Source organism: Dermacentor andersoni, chromosome 9 (assembly GCF_023375885.2).
Source record: "Dermacentor andersoni chromosome 9, qqDerAnde1_hic_scaffold, whole genome shotgun sequence".
Taxonomy (NCBI): domain Eukaryota; kingdom Metazoa; phylum Arthropoda; class Arachnida; order Ixodida; family Ixodidae; genus Dermacentor; species Dermacentor andersoni.
The window spans coordinates 65873028-65890905 of NC_092822.1; the positions used below are offsets into that span (position 1 = coordinate 65873028).

The 17878-nt window shown below is 46.8% G+C and overlaps 1 protein-coding gene across 2 annotated transcripts in view; it reads left to right on the forward strand.

Annotated features, from left to right (window-relative positions):
* The first annotated feature begins 3087 nt into the window (after positions 1–3087).
* LOC126528178 (uncharacterized) overlaps positions 3088–17878 on the forward strand; it is a 151039-nt gene continuing 136248 nt past the window's right edge. For both annotated transcript variants that reach the window (XM_050176056.2, XM_055069177.1), the window contains exon 1: positions 3088–3172. The gene's annotated coding sequence lies outside the window, so the exon portion shown is untranslated. The remainder of the gene's footprint in view (positions 3173–17878) is intronic.

Genomic DNA, 17878 nt, shown 5'->3' on the forward strand with positions numbered 1-17878 from the left:
TAGCCCAGGGATGTGTGAGGGTTGCAAAACGGGCAACGTGCGTCCATTTAATGGGCCTCGCTGCCCAAACTGCTCGCACCAGTTGAGGCGAGAAGCTCCAGCGGTGGGTGGACGCGGAGAACGCGTGTCAGATAGAAGCAGAAGTTGTGCTAGGACTCGTAGGAGAAAGGAAATTATAAAAAATAAAAGTGAAGATATAAGTTATAGGATGGACTGCTAAATCTCGCAACCTCGGATAGAACGACTGTTTCAGGACAGTGGACAGTTTAAGGAATTGGGAATTAGTCCGCTTGCGACAACTTGGCTGTTGTTTATTGGTACATGAATATTGCGTGTTTCTTTCGGACAATGCGCGCAGGCGCCCCGACGAAGGCAAACTCCTCCTGCGTCTCGAGCTGTCAGCTTAACTGGCCAGCGCTGCAGTTATTTTTGTCAATAGTCCGTAGTGTTCAATCCATCGTTCGCGTAACAATTTGAACACGCCCGACATAGATATTGCGATACACGCGCTGGAGAATCGGAAAACTGGTTAGTGGCGTGCCGGTAAGGGGTGTGGGTGGGGGGAGTCGTCGAACCTGCAGCCAGCACAGTGAGGGAGAAAACCGGCTGTCAAGGTGCAAAAACCGGCCACGTGGCAACCATAGAATAATTACGGTAGATAAATACGCAAACTGGCTATCCTAGAACACAGTTGATAAATTGAGGCTGCCACTTTGCACGTGTTAACCACGCGCATGCATACAACAGACGCACCCACCATACTAAGCCCATACGATTGAAACGTTCGGTAACGGGCTCTCAACCCACGATTCACGTCGAGGAACGAAACCGAGAGACGAAAACATTGCGCGAACTCAGCGTGAGAAACACACGCGAGAAAGTTCGAAACCTGCGGTTCGCGCCGTCCGTCGCGCGTTGGCAAGTGGCGCCACCTCGACGAGCCCCGGGCAGTGATCCCGGTGAGCCGCCGCAGTTGGAACGCCGAGGTCGCAGTGGGCGGCGCCCGCAACCGGCGGCGCGATACGCAGCTTGGCCCCGCGCCTTTGACAGGCGCAGCTGCGGCTACGTCACAATGACAAGGCCGCGCTTCCCGTCTGTCAAACGAGACGTAAAGCGACCTCTTAGCGTTGTTTGTAATCTTTCCCGAAGCGTCTGGCGAGGACGAAGCTGGTGCGCGGCGCGTGGGTTACTTTCTCGTTTCTCCGCGTGCGGTCTTATGTCGCGCTGCCTTCCTTATCCCCTGCGTCCTGTCTTTCTAAATCCCCACCTCTTTTTTTCGCTCTGTTTTTTTAACGTATTTCCTATCTCGCTAAAGCTGGCCTTTCGGAACGCTGGGAGCGCCTCGTAAGGAGCGTGGGAGGCCCCGATTTCGACACTGAGCGGTTTTCCGAGTAGTTTTGTGCGCAATCCGGCCGAGCTTCCGGATTCGCGATCGCTTTTGGTGCGGCTCCGTCAGCCTACCGCAGTTACTTCCGTTTTGTCGTAGGTTTTGCCTGGCGTCGTAGGTTTTGCCGCAGTACACGACTGTGGGCAACGGTGCACCCTTTACAGGGCGTGGTGGAGCAGTGCTTTCTACACTGCTGTACAGGGAACACTTGTCTTAACTTGGCTGGTAGAAAAAAAAAAAAAAAAAAAAAATATGGACCACATTTAGTTTAGCGTCCATTGCGAAAATTTCGACATGAAGATTTGACCTGGTGTAGCACAGACGACTGCGGGAACGGGTGCACATATACATTCCTATTCAATGAGGCAAAATTATGTATTGCATAATGTGTATTCGATTGTATATGCTCATGACGATACTGCGGAATGAAAGTACAGGATGAAGCGATAAAAGATTTTGTACTATGTTTTTGTACAGGAGATGGGTTGACAAGCATTTGAAAGGCAGTACAAAGGCGGAATGCTGTATTGGTGCATTGCTTTAAATTTCATTTGAGCACCTTGGCACCGCCCGAGCCGTTTTGCCATAACAATGCTGGCCTTGCTGCAATCTCTGCACACCGCGCAGACTGAACTTAACGCTTTGAGAATGCTGGTGTATTGACCCATGCTCGTACCCCGCGTTCGTGTCATTCTGACCCTCTATCCTTTTCCCGCTCCCCGTCGCCTCCTCGCCAGCGCAGAGTTGTGGATGAAAGCGCACAAGTTCAATCCACCCTCTCTGCCTTTGTATACCTTTCTATTAATACATATTGTTTATTCTATTATACTGCTTCTGACATTACACAGAAAATCTTACCGCAGGTTTGAAGCTTCGCATATACTGTGACGAGGATAACAGTAGACAACTTCTAACTTCGCGCCACGACAGCCTACCTGAATCTGCTTGGAAAGGTCGCTGCTTGAAAAGAGCACATGTTTTGTTGATGCCTCTCGACTGCAGCATCTGTCGACGAGAGCATCGCGGATCCCAATTTTTAATGTTATCTTTTTATCCGAAATTGAAAGACATACATTGAGCAATAACAAGGTCGACAGTGACAATATGTATTCAAAAATGAAACTCAAAGGAGCCGTTTCCCGTTGCGGTTGCTGTCTCGAAGCACGCGAGCTTGAATGGGGATTCGACGCTTGAGGGATTTCGTAGAAGTAGCTCACATCCCCAGTTCGCTATAGCTTCAGCAGTAAAAAATGCAAACGTTCACCCGCATAATGCCCGGCTCGGGAGTATTAAAACCAATCCACAGCGCTTTTCACGCACGGCGCATTCACCGGACAAACGATACGTCGCCTACGCGCACGCGGAAGCCAGCACGGCTGACAGCCCCGAGCTCAAGGCTCGGGCCGCGGCTCGGTCTGGAAACACTGTTCTGTAGCGAGGCTCAGCGACCTCTCACGACGTCGGTGGAAACCAGGGATCGACAGAAGGGAAGCAGCTGAAGGACAAGGCGCTGGTCGAAGAAAGTTGTGGCGGCGGCGGCGCTAGCGTCAGCGTCGACGCCGCGCGGTGGCGTTAGCGGCGGCAGCTGTTCTCGCGTGAGCCCGCGAGAAAGGAAGGTGCCGCCGTCGTCGTCGCAGTTTTTTGTGCTCTCTCGCGGGCGTTGCCATGGCGACCGAGCTGTCAGGGTGAGGAGCGGGGGGAACCCGTGCCAGCGATGGCGTCCGACCGCCTGCGCTCCGAGCCAGGACCGCCCTGACCTGGACTCTCGCGCCGCCGGGGCCAGAGGTGAGTGAGCTTGCCGGCGAGCCCGGAGTCTGCCTCGGCCACCCGCCGCCCGGAGTTACGGTCCGCACGCGAGCCGACGGCGGCCCCCGGGTCGCGGCGAGACCGCGGAGTCTTCGCCAGCCTCCCTTTCTTCGGCACCCGCTCGGGTTCGAGCTCGACGACGGCGACGGCGCTGTGCAACGCGCGCGCGCTCGCGCGCTCTCTCTCCCCCTCTCGCCCGACACACTCACGCACGCACGCACGCACACGGTCGCACTCGAACTCTCGTCGGCGGCGGCGGCGAAACCGAGCCACGGACCCGGCTATCCGTCGCGTCGCGTTACGTTTTCCGATCGCCTTCGGCGGCGTACCCACCGAGCGAGGCGACGAGACAACTGGTTGAAGCGACACAAGTGCGTGTAGCGCTGGAGAAAACGCAGCGGCGCACACTCCCGTGTGGCAGGCGCCGATCGCGGTTCCCGGTATCGGCGCTTTTCCTCCGCAGACTTTCCGTTGCCGAGACGTCGGCGCGTTCTCTTCACACCGTTCGGCTATATCGTTTCGAACGTCTCCAGCAAGGGCGAAAAAAAAAGAGATAATAAACGAAGAAAGCGTAAACACGGGTGGACTGACTGGCTGCCGTGTTTTGAAAGGACCGGCCCCATCGTCGGGAGACGAGACGAGCCGCGACGGTGAGGTTTGGAAGCGCTTACCTCCGGCGATGGTGAAGGCGGGCGGCGGCGTTAGGAGTTTCGAGAAACGACAGGAACCCGACACGATTGCGGCCTGTTTCCCCCGGCGTTTATTTGAAAGCGACCGATATCGCTGCTTCGTGTTTATTGCGAACGCTCTGAAAAAAAAAATAAAACACGAAAGAAAGGGAATACGGGTGCAACCTCAAGTTGAGAGGTAGGCTTCGGGAAACGGGCGCCGCGATTGCCTGTCGATCGGAACGGCGTCGCGCAACAATCGGCTTTCGAGACTCGGGGGCCGCGATTTCGATTTGTGTCTGTCTAGTCCTGTTCAGTTACTAAGCACGAAGTCGCGGGATCAGATCCCCGCCGTGGTGGTGGCCCCATTCCGATGGGGGCGAAATTAGGTGCACGTTAAAGATACCCAAGTGTTGTCGAAGTTAATCGGGAGTGCGCCACTATGGCGTGCCTCATAATCAGATCGTGGTTTTTGCACGTAACATCCGGTAACATATTTATTAGTCCTGTTTAGTGGGGCTGCGCTGTTCTTTACTATTTATATTGGTTAGCGAGATCCGGGATGACCGAAGGAACTAGACGGTTCTTCTTTAGTCGGAAGCGTTTACCGAAACTTGGCTGCTTTGGGCCATCGAGCTTTAAATTCTGGACAGGTTCGTGTCGATCCTGGTCTCCCCTTGCTTTCCGCGTGGCCCCTGTAGCTGCATGGTGCGTTGGCTCACAACTGAATTCCCACGAAACCTGGTTCGAAAACAACAACCTAATTTTATATTTTTTTTTTTGTATTAAATACTGGCGTTTTACGCTACAAAACGATCTGATTATGAGGCACGCCGTAGTGGACTACTCCAGATTAAGTTCGACCACCTGGGGCTCTCTAAAAGGGGCACCCAATGCGCGGTACACGGGCGTTCCTGCAATGCAGCCGCCGCGGAGGGGATTTGATCCCGCGACCTCGTTCGAAAACAAACAAAATTGCAACTTCGCGCTTCTTTCAGAGGGAGAACTTCATATATACTGACGCCCCGTAGCGTTTCTTTGTTCGGCACTACCGAGTGCGTACGCGATTGTACGCAACGCCTTGCTGCCTCTTGGCAAAATAAAACGAATAATGAAAGGATAAACCACGGACAATCACAAAACATCGTCCGCCGGAAAGTCGCGTATTTGTTTTTTTTTTTCCCACCTGTGTTCTTGCAACGATCTTGTCGCCCGGTATATTCAGTATCGGCAGGTGTTCTTGTTGCGGGCTCGTTTCCGTGCGCGCGGTTATTGTGTGTATATTATGGATCACGTCTCGACTCTATTTTGTATACAGTATGGAGCGGATGATTCTGACGTTTGATCTCCGGCTCTTGATGTGGTCGCTCTTTGAATCGCCGGTCGACTCCCCCCTCTCCATCTCTTCTTTTCTTGCCGAGTCTCCCTCCCCCTTTTTTTTCGTTCTTTTCTTTGCAAATTGTGCTGTGAAATATCTCATCCGCAAACGCAGCTGCGTCTCAACAAGGACCGTTCGCTTCCATCTCCAAAGTCATCCGCGTATACACTTCACATAAATTAGTGTTTGCAAGCTTTTCATGATCTCATTATCTCTAGTTGAAAGGAGACGGCTCCGCGGGGTGATGAAACTGTATCGGTACTTTAAATACTCCTAAACAGTCGGGGATTCGAAATTTGATTTGAATGTGAGGCCCGGAGACAACCACGCGCCCTCACTTTTTTTTTTTTTTTGCGTGTGCTTCGAAGAACGCGACGTTGCCACTTTCTCGTGTTGTCAGTCGTTGACTGATTAACTCTTACGTGGTTAAGGTCGAGCTCGTGCACGGCCCGGGCGTGTGCAGTTGTACCGCGTCCATTCCGGTTTCCTCGCAATCGCATGTTCATCGTTTTCAGTTGTCGCTGCAGATAATGCAACGCGGTTCGGCACAAGATGGGACGTCACGTTCGAAACACGCGTGTATATTTGAACCCGGATGTAACGAAGCCGGGAAAAGCGAATGTTATCCTCTGCGCCGAACACACGCAACTTGCCGGGCGGTATTCGTGTAATGTGAACTCTCTTATGCATAGTATGCACGTACGTCATTCGACGATACTCCGCGACTTCCGGTTTACGGCAGCGCCATGTTGGGGAACCTATGCGCCTATGCGCGCGCCTGTTGATAAGGTACCCCATAGAGTTTGTCACTACATTACCTAGAGGGAAATCTGGCGCTGCTGCGCTGTGGTATGCATGGGAATGCCGGTATATTGTGACTTCGGATTGGCATCGTTCTCGGAGAAACAGGACACCTTGAAGACGCGCTTGGCAAGTACCGTTCCGCCTGTCACAATGATCCATTTTCTACTAAAACAGCATGTGAAAAGCTGTTTTAGCTTTATTATTACGCGAGAACATGTTTTGTTTAACTATGAGAACTTGTTATTGCGTGTACGACTATCTGTTACGTAAAATGTATCAGCGGGCCGCTAAAGTTGGAGGACAGACGACAAGGTTCGCGCTCGCTTTGAGACAGTTGGTCGTCTGTTCTTGCTTTTCTCCGCTTGGTCATGCATTGTAGGTGAGTAAAGATGTAATATGCGTGAATGGAAATATTTTATGCAGATTTTACTTTGAGAATGCCTTATTTGTGTAGCCATATCCCCGTTTTAGACGAAGCCTCTTGCAACATCAGCCAACACGAGCCTCGCAGACACATATACCGTCATTCCCATGAGGGCACGGTGCCCTCTTAAGAAACTCCCATAGATGGTGGCGCCAGATTTCCCTCTAGATGTTATAGTGAGGAACTCTATGAGGTACCCCAAGATGGCGGAAGGTAGCGGAAGCAGCGGATGTGACGTCACGTGCATACTATGTATAACGAATTGGACATAACCGAACTGTCGGCGTGCGCTGCCAGCATGCACCGTGGAGCGCTCGAATACGAAGTGGGGCTTCGCTCGACGCTTCAGAACATAGAGTTTCCTCACCATATCACAAATCTGGCGCTGCTGCGCTGTGGTATGCATGGGAATGCCGGTATATTGTGACTTCGGATTGGCATCGTTCTCGGAGAGACAGGCAAGCACCGTTCCCTCTGTCACAATGGTTCATTTTCTACTAAAACTGCACGTAAAAAGCAGTTTTAGCTTTGTTATTACACAAAAACATGTTTTGTTTAACTACGAGAACTTGTTATTGCATGTACAATTATATGAACCGTAAAAATAATCAGCCGGCCACTAAAGTTGGAGGGCAGACGACAAGATTCATGCTCGCTTTGGAACAGTTTGTCGTCTGTTATTGCTTTTCTGCGCTTGGTTATGCATTGTAGGTGAATAAACTTCACTGGTAGATGTAATATGCGCGAATGGAAGCATCTTATGAAGATTATTCTTTAAGAACGCGCTATTTGTGTAGCCATATTCACGTTTCAGACGAAGCCTCTTACAACACCAGCCAACACGAGCCTCGCAGACACATATACCGTCATTCCCATGACGGAATGACGCCCCCTAAGAAACTCCCATAGACGGTGGCGCCAGATTTCCCTCTAGGTATTAGAGAGAGAAACTCTACGCTTCAGAATGCACTGTCTCTGGTTTCTGTGCGACACCAGTGCAGCGTACCGACACTGGAGAAAGGGTAGATTGGATCATGTCTACACTGTCTTGTACACCCGCCAACGCCACACTTAGTGATGCCGAGAAACCGTTGTGTACACAGGCAAAGATTACTGCTTACTAAGCGCAGTTTTGTTTGCGATTACTACACGTCCTTCCTTGATTGTCTCCTTCGCTAGAGATAACAAAGCTGCATATATAACGAACGTAACGCAAAAGTTCGTTTAAGTTCGTTATAGGCGAGTTTTGGTATATCGAATTACCTGAAATATCAGACCATTCGCAGCACATAAGCCTTTTCGTTATAACCGAGTTCGACTGTGCTTCTTATATATATATATATATATATATATATAATTCGGGTACAGCCGCGCGAGCTGCAATGAGTACTTTGTGAAACGTGTTTTGCAAGTCAGCAGCTGCAGTTGTCACGTATTCTAAAAGAGGGAGCTCAACTAGCGGGCTTCTTGAGCACCCACGTGAAACTTCAACAAAGAATTTTCTCCGCACGAAACATATGTCTAGATTATTTTAACGACGGTCTTTCTCCGACCACTATTGGCCGCAGAATCGGCAGTATGTTGACATTGCTTTTCCCGGGAAATGGAAGGAAATATTTAGTTCGCAGAAATGGGCCGATTCATTGAGTTCATCGGTTTAACTGTTCATCAAGGTTGTGGGAATGTCAGAATTTGACATTCGAACGTTTCAAGTACTAAAACGTGATCCAATAGGTGGCGCATTAATGACTATTAGAATCTACAAGAAGAAAAAAAAAATATGCAAATATGTTTAAAGGGGGGGGGGGGTGAAGTGGGGTACGTTGTCAAACTACCCCTATCGGAAAAGCTTTGACATTTTTGCCACCATTGTTCTGAGGACCTATGCCTCGGGACGTTTTATTGTAGTGTAGTGTAACGTGTCGATATATATATATATATATATATATATATATATATATATATATATATATATATATATATATATATATATATATATATATATATATATATATATATATATATATGCTCGATAACTTTGAATTTCCTAATCAATTATGTTATGTCATGCTGTCAGCGGATTTTTTTTATCTCAATTTATTTCAAATATTGTTGCTTCGATTCTTATTTCTTTTTTCCTTAGAGGGCAGCTCACTTATGTTGATCTGTGCCTGGTTTTCCAATATTACGAAATTTTCTGTATTTGATTTGAAAGCTTCAATATTCAACCACACACAAACTCATTGCGAAAACTGAGACTGTCAAGTGAAGTTGCAGTGAACCGTAATTGCGAATGATCGCACCCGAAATCACTATTGGTCGACTGCGCAAGATATCGCGCCGCATCTGTGATAACGCTGCATAATTGCATTTGTTGCATTTGTCACAAGCAAACTTCGCCAATGTAAGCGGATATCTGAAAACGGGGAGACGATAGGGGCGTTTGCTATAAACGTTGGTATCGGCCGACAAGACAGGCCACTTTATGCTCATGGTAAACAGAAAACAATATAAGCACATGCACATAATGCAAACATTAGTGACAAATCAACTCGTACGTTTCTGTGTTTCGCTTTGGTTTTCGCTTCGCATTCGTTTCTTCGAGATAGTTTTACGACTCGCCACCAGACCCGTTACCAGGGGGATAGTTAGGGGAGGGGGGGGGAGGCTCCTGACATCCCCAAAATTATCGCCGCTTACATATATGACTGTCATATATGTCATTATGTTGTATGTACGTCTCAATGTAAGCACTACACGTTCATGCTATCAATATGTCAGCGATGTTCTTGATCCGCGGCTGAATAGGTGAATAGAAGTCCTTCAAACCCACCGTGGTTGCTTAGTGGCTATGGTGCTGGGCTGCTAAGCACGAGGTCGCGGGGTCAAATCCCGGCCACGGCGGCCGCACTTCAATGGGGACGAAATGGGGAAACACCCGCGTACCTAGATTTAGGTGCTCGTTAAAGAACTCCAGGTGGTCAAAACTTCCGGAGTCCGCCACTATACGGCGTGCTTAATAATCAGATCGTGGCTTTGTCACGTAAAACCCCCTAATTAATTTTTTTTAATCCTTGAAGATGGCCGTCACTGTTCCCCGCAACACCCGCTCCCGAAAGCAATTCCCGGGCCTTGCTCGCCACGCCTTGTTTGCGCTCAACGTGACGCTTTGTGTAGTAAAATCCGGTTATAGCGAAACTTCGTTATTGCGGAGGCATTCGTGTGGATTTGCGTTCGACGCGGCCCTTCATCGACGACTGCCTTCATCTTTCAACTGCGATCGAGTGTTCTTTGTCCGTGAACAGACACTACGTGAGGCGCAGTTCTTTATGCGACAGTTGAGTAATTGTTTGACTGGTAACTGTCTCGAGCACTCTTGCAAAGCGCCGCTGACGCATCGCGATGCTTCTCTCTCTCTCTCCGTTTTTCCTTCTTTTTTTTTTTCTGCGCTTCCGTGCGCATGCATTCGTGCCTGTGGTGAATGGAGCTTCGCATACTCAAGTTTAGAAGGCAAGCTCGAATTTGAAGTATTCGGAAGATGCTGTCTCACTCTCCCGTATATGGGATGAGCGTTGACGAACGATGCGCGGAGCAAGTGCTATAGCTCGTCGCGTGTTTGTAGAATAGTTACAGAAGCCGCGTTTCGTTTTCTTGCTCACCACGTTGTATACGGTTAAAAGCGCGCGTATATCCGCGGCGCTGTGGGTGGCCTCCGTTTCAATCGTCTCCGCGTTCGATTGTCGATTTCGGTCCTGTCGGCATGTGCCTGCCCGGTTGCACGTACTTTGTTTCGCATTTGAGGAGATTAATTAATCCGCATAAGTAACCTGTTTCTATTGCGTACTTCTTTTTTTTATTTTTTTTCACACGCTTTGGCAAGTTCATAAGCGTATTCTGCCCCTTCTTTATTGTACCTCTATTCGTGCGTTTTCTTTTTTTTTTGACGCGTTTTACAGCGAAGAGCTGTTTATAGCTATAGGCTTCCTCCCTTCCCCCCAGTGTAGGGTAGCAAATCGGACGCTCGTCTGGTTGACCTCCCTGCCTTTCCTCTGTTTGCTATCTCTCTCTCTCTCTCTCTCTCTCTCTCTCGTGATCTGCATCAGCAAAACTTAACATCATCAGCAAGGGCTCGTCATCGTAATGCAGAGGATCTATATATGTATATATAGTCGTCCACGTAAGTGTATATAAGTAAATGTGTGTGCGGACCTTTCGTCATGACGCCCACCGATCAAGACAATAAATGTGTTCGTACCTTTGTTCAAAATTCTGCGTGACCTCTGTGCCGTGTGTTAAACAGCTCCGCTGGTCATCCACCTTTACAGAGTGGAATGGCTCACGATTTTTTTTCTTCCTTTCCTATTTCTTTTCTTTCGCTGCAAACACAATAGGCCTGCCGGATGTTGTTCGACTCGTAATCAATTTCAATGTCGAGACATTTCTGTTGGTGCAACGCTAGCACGCTATTTTTCGGTTAGACTCAAGAAATGCTGACTCTCTGGCCGCGCTTTGAAATAATCCCGTAAAATTTTCGTTTGTTTGTTTGCGCATTTTTTTTCTACAGTGCGGAAACAATCCATTTCGCAGCAGATCTGGAGTCCGGTGTATTATTTCTGAAAATTGATGCCAGGTTCACAGTATATAGAAAAACGTTAGGCCTTGAGCACTGACTGTCTTCGATTTTACGACTGCGTATTCCCCCTAAAATCAGTAATGTAAATGGCTTACTTCATAAAACCTGGTTAGGTAATCATCTTATCGTCAATTATTACGCAAATTTTACTGCTCATCACTGCTACGCAGTTTAGTGACTAAAGATAATTTTTATCTCGAGTCTATTTTCTTTTTTTTTTTAATGATCTCAGACTTCAATATGAACTTTATTCTGCATCTTCAAGATTCAAGAGATATGCTGGCAGCGGTGTGAAAATACCCAACCTTCACGTTGGCCTGCCCTGTCATCACGTAACCTTTACAGTCATGTTGGGTGCTCTTTTGAAAATCGTAATTAGGCAGTACTACTATATATATATATATATATATATATATATATATATATATATATATATATATATATATATATATATATATATATATATATATATATATATCGTTTTCTGCACAAGCATGCAGCTTCGAGTGATCTGATCGGTCAAATGATAGCAACCGTTTACTTTTACTGTGCCAGCATTATTAGACTGCAGTAATAACCGGCGCATAAATTCAAGACGCCGAAAGTTTCCCCCGCCTTTCGTCTAACGAGACAGGAAAAATAGGCATATCAAGTTCGTTGCTGCCGGAATCAGTCACGTTGTTCGCTTTGATGCGATGCCCTTGTCGCTTGTTTACTTCGTACGCCCTGTGCCGCATAGTTTGCTGAAAGTTCTCCGATTTTTTTTTTTTTTAAACCTGGTCATTGCACTTTTTTGTACATTATAATGCTGCATCGCGATGTAGCTGCTCTCCATCTCCTCATGCGGGCTCTTGGTTTTGTTTCACCATCACACAATTTATTGTGGCACATAAAAAGCCGAGCTACATCGGCCGTCGCGGCATTTCAAATGCGGTCAAAAAAAATCAAAATCAGACGGTCACTCGACCCCAACTATGCGCGGATGTTGAACCCCGCGCTATCTGTCTTGTTACGAGACCGTGGCAGGCGTTGAGTTTCACGACAACACCGCTAGTAGGATATCTGGCGCTAGTGTCCGCGCATGCTTCGAGCACTACGGATGTTCATCCAGCACGAGAATAACGGGTGCATTCATCGGAATTCTCTCAATTTCGTCCCGCGGGCTTCGAAAGGCTTCGTGGATTGTTGTATTGAAGGGACATCTTGAGGAGCTGCATTGATTGATTTTAGACAGGTGATGTACTTTTTTCAAAACTCTATTTTAGTTCATTTGGAGGAAGAAGGTTCATTGACCCGCCCCGGTGACTCGGTGGCTGTGGCGCTTTGCTGCTGAGGACGAGGCAGCGGGTTCGATCCCCGGCCTCGGCGGCTGCGTTCCCACAGGTCATTCATTCATTCATTCATTCACTCATTCATTCATTCATCCACGCCCTCATTCATTCCTTAAATCCATTGATTTATTCGATCGTCCTTTTAGCCACTCATACGTTAGCGCATTAATTAATTAATTAATTCATTCATTTCTTTCTTTTCGGTCGAAAACACTGAATTTCTTTTTAAAAATTTTCGCTACGCTAATAGTGCGTAAAGAATAGATAGATTGCCCTTTTTTGTACCCGATGGATGTGGGAATTCCGCACTTGTTTATTTACCTTTTGAAATCTTTCAAAATGGCTGAGTGTCGATCGAACGCTTGAAACTCGTGCTTTATTTCAGCGTCCAATCCTCAATCAGAACTGACGAATCGCTCACAAATTTCCGGAAGTCTGGCGTTACCACGAATAAGCATCATGCAACGTGACACGACACCTTGATATCCGTCATCTCCCCTTCTCCCACAGTATTAACAGTTGGTAGTTTGCGCTACGTATGTCCGCGTCCTGTCCTTCACTTCCGTTAGTGTAACACTAAGCGCAATATAATCATGGAGGAGGGTAAGGCACACTCTAAAAACAGTTGCACCCTTTGGGGTGTATATTTGCCCACACAACGATAATCGTCATCTGTCTTGCCTGCATTTTCTTTCTTTAACGCTGCTAGCCCGGCACTTACAACTCACGAACGGCATGCGCGTTATCAACATGACAGAGCATTCCCGACAGGAAAGTAACCAGCGCAGCGTTTTCAAGAAAGGAAATGCGGGCAAGACAGATGACAATCATTGTTGTGTGGCAAATATACACCCCAAAGGGTGTAAACATTTCTTAGAGTGCAGGAAAATTGAGGGAGTGGGAAAAACTCCAGCGTGGTGTAACTCCCCGCGCTGCGGAGTACTCTTGCACCTTGAGTGTTTTGTCGAGTAACAACTCCTCTTGGTGCCAGTGAATTCCATTCTGTTTTGTTGAATGTCCGTGGACGATGTCGCGAATGCTGCTGTACAGAAACTTAGTACCAGTGTCGTTCTCACTTCCAATTTACCTTTTCTGCTTTCTTTTGCTTGACAAATCGAGCAGGACGCGTAAAATTTTCTATTTCCTTGTGCAAGAAAGAACTTTCTTGAAGCGAATAAACTTCGTTTTCCCACTCCTCCCGCTTTGCGGGCGCTGTATCTCCGAGTAGACAGCAACTAGACCCACCTCCCCCCCCCGCCCGTTTAGCAGTGGCTTAGCCAATGGGTGGCAGACTTGGGGACGCAACCACAAGGCCACTGTGTCACCACGAAGGGGCCTTCTCTTTGTGATGACGTCATGTCCATGCGCTTATTTCAGGACAACCTGGGACACTGGGTAAATGGTCACGTGACACTGGTTATGTGCCCATTCTTGGCCAATGCCCCATAAAGGGAATGTGATCAGGAGTATGTGCCCGAATAGACAACGCAAACATTGAACTGCACTTACGCGATTAGCCTAACACATTCGCGTAAATTTACATCCCGTTTGCGTCGTTTTTGTGCTTACATTTCCACGTTTAGCGCTACGCTTGCGCAACATTTACGCAGCATTTGCGCAAACATCGAAGCAAGTTTCACATCACAGCGATTCTCACATAAGTGCGGAATCCACCGAGTTTCATTTTCGTTATTTTTTTTCCTTCTACGACATGCAGACTGGAAACATGCCTGTCAGAACATAACCGTCACAAGAAAGGTTGTCTTTACGGCTTCCGAGGCGAATCGTCGTGTTTGTGGCGTGGGCGAGAAAGTTTGATTTGACAGTTGCGCAGATGCAATCTTGTTCTGGGGATCTTTCTTTCTCGAAGGATTTTGAAGGAATGCCTCGTGTGTTGACTCCATAGTGCCTGACCTGTGATTGCTCCCAGTCAGCATGGTTTGCCTTTGATGTTGCCTTTCTTACTGTAGACTTCTACGGCGATAGCATTTACAGGCTCGAAGCTAGGTTTTCTGCGTCCGCACGTCTGTCTTTTCCGTTCAAGTCGTTTTTAATGACGAGACTGGCCGAACATGTGCCACCGAAGGACCGGCTATCTCAATAAAAAAAAAAAAAAATTAAAAATATAATAACTCCGGCCCGACTAAGGAATCTTAAATAAAAAAATACTCTCCTTCATGATTATATTGCGCTTAGTGTTACACTGACGATTTTAAGTGAAGGACAGGACGTGGACATACGTAGCGCTACGTACGTCCACGTCCTGTCGTTCACTTAAAATCGTCAGTGTAACACTAAGCGCAATATAATCATGAACGTTCACCAACTAGCTCCCTTCATTGCTTTACTAAAAAAAAATACGCAGAAAGGAAAAAAATAGTGAAGTAACAAAGCATAAAATAACTCGGTCATAGTCTGTCCTACTACATGCATAAGCTGAGCGTGATGTAATGCAAACACGCTAACATTCAGCCGCATATCGCTCACTAACAGAGCGGTCGCTATCTGTACAGTCGTTACAAGCGAAACAAAGCAATGTACATAACATTGCACGCAGCAGAGAAAAGCACATCACTACGAACATCACATGTGCCGATGTTGCGCACTTGCTGAGCAACGCGATGTTGCAGCGTAGCAGAAGACCGAGCAAGCCGGAACACGTGTCAAAACGTCACGGTGTTCTGCTCCCACGTGACCGCCTTCTGCGTCATGACGTCATGACGCGCCTCCTGGTAAACGAAACCGCAACAGGGTTCCTTAAGAGGAAGCTTTAGCTCGGGTGCTCCTATCTAAATACATGTAAAAGGAGAATTCGTTTTTCTCGGCAACCACTGCACCAAATTTGACGGGGTTTGCTGCATTTAAAAGAAAAACTTAAAATCTAGTGACTGTTAGTTTCGAATTTTCGATTTAGGTTGTCATTTCTTTATAAAAAATTGGGAAAAATCTCAAATTTTCAGAAAACGAAACTATCAAGTTTACAACTCCGTAACCCAGCAAGGAAAAATGATATGGCAATTCTGTAACTTGTAGCTGATAGCACATCTAAAGCGGACAAAATTGATATGTTACACATGAACCTCAAAAAATGTGTCAATGTGTTATTACAACTTTTGCAAAACCTTTGTAAATAACGTAACAAATTCACGTAGGATGTAAAATGACATATCAAATTTGTCCGCTTTGAATGGTCTAATGGATGCCGTTTACAGAATCGCGATATCTGTTTTTGATGCAGAGCTATTAGTTTGTAAACTTCGTGCTTCTATTATTTTCAAGCTCCTGAATTTTTGAAAATCTTTTTAACAATATTCAAGCCCTAAATCAAAATTCCGCTTCCAACAGTCACTAGAATTTAACTTTCTCTCTCAAATGCAACAAACTTCATTAAAATCGGTCCAGGGGTTATCTCAGAAAAACGTTTTTGCGTTTTACATGTATTTGAATAGGCCACGTCGGAGTTGGGCCCGAGCTAAAGCTTCCTCTTAAGAAAGCTGTCGTAGTAAATTACTCAGGATGGGGGCCGCTGAGCTTGCTGGTATATTTTTATTATATCGACGTCGATGACCTTGATTTTTAAAAGAAATGAGAAGTTCGTGTTAGTACTCGTTTACAGTCACGCTAAATTGCAACACCAAGTCTATTCCAAGTGAGAAAATACTCTCGCAACATCGTTTTCATTCATTTGGCGAAAAAAAAGTAACAAAAACAGGCAGACTCACTCCAGCTGACATCCACGGAAAGCGAAGTATAACATATTAATATTGAAGAGCAGCATATGTACGAAGAAATTCATTTGAAGTGAATTATAGACAGGCTGGATATTATATACACATATTTGCTTGCAGTATATATATATATATATATATATATATATATATATATAAATTTTTAGTGATGTCCATTATGTAGTGTTGCACTCGGGGCGTTTCTGATGCGTCGATTTCTTCTAATGCAACAGCGGATCGAAACGCGCTGGCTTGCTCGCGAGAAAGGGTGTTTCATGTCCGTGGCGTATTGCTTTCAATGTCAGGCTTCTGTGCCAGAGATCCTGCATTCGAATCCTGCCGTCGGACAATTTGATTAACGTTTATTTAATTATTTACGACACCGTACTTTGTCGAAAATGACGAGCTTGCAAAGGCACGAAACCGTTTGAAGCCAAGAAGGATGAAGTTTTCAGGCAAGTCCACGCACTAATTACCATTTCCGTACTGGCTGAATCGCCCTGCTTCCAGCTACCGTAGACACTAGCGCCACGCATAGTTTCCTCTAGTAATTATTGTACGAAACTGTACGCTCGAAACGGTAAATGTTAAACTACTTCGCTGCACCGTTCCTAGATGGCACCATCCCGTTAAACGCAGTCGGCGTTAGAGACCGGATACGTACGAAAAAAGTGCCTGGAACTCGGCAAGAAAAGTGCGCTTGAAAAAAAAAAGAGCTCCATCTCGACGACCAACTCTGGGCGACCCAGCAGGCCTACGAAGCGGCGAAGAGGCAAGACCTCGACGTCCCATCGTGGGAGGCCTAGGCCCAGCCGACTGAACTGCTGGTGTTCATTAAAGTTTACTCTCTCTCTCTCCTGTTTCTTCTATAAGTTTTGTGCGATATCTTAGCGAAGGTAAGCCAGTGTGACGTCACCCGGGCTTCGTGGGCAAGTTTCTCCTATTCAGGCCGTTTTGGCGCTGCAAAGGTTCTTCAAGCTAGCTATATTGAGTCTTCGGTTTCTTTAGAATACAGCGTGGTGCTTCTTTTTTATTGATAAAAAATTTAACTCGACTCTAGCAGACATTGTCAAAAAAAATCTATGACGTCACGGCGAGATGGTTCGGGAACTTCATGGTGGCGTCGCCACCTTTCTTCCGATTTTGCGTCGTTTCTGGCTTACCACGCCCCCTCTCCCACGATAGGGGCCGCCTTGCTGTCCCAGGAGCGTCATTTACTGATGCTTAACCCGTATTTTAACGATCCCGGACTCGAAGTTTTTCCTCCACCACCGCCGAGTTAATCAAAGCTCCGCCCTTCCACGACAGAACGCCCTATATATATATATATATATATATATATATATATATATATATATATATATATATATATATATATATATGTATGTATATATATATACACGCTGCTCAAGAATCGCGGTGGAGTGTCAACGAATCGCAGTGACCACTTCTGTCGAGGCGGTCACTAAATCTCACAAGAACGCTTGTGAGATTTAGATGCACGTTAGTGGAACCCTGGGCGATGAAAATTAATCCGGAGCGCCCCACCACAGCGTATCTCTTTACCCACGGTTGCTCTGCTCTAATTGCTCTAATTAGGTTGCTCCGCAACCTAATTTTAATCTTACCCTCAGGCACGCCGGAATAGTGAGACGCCCCTTTTGTTTATGTTTACAAACAGAGGTCCCAAAAGACTTTCGGTCAAACTCTCTGGAACAA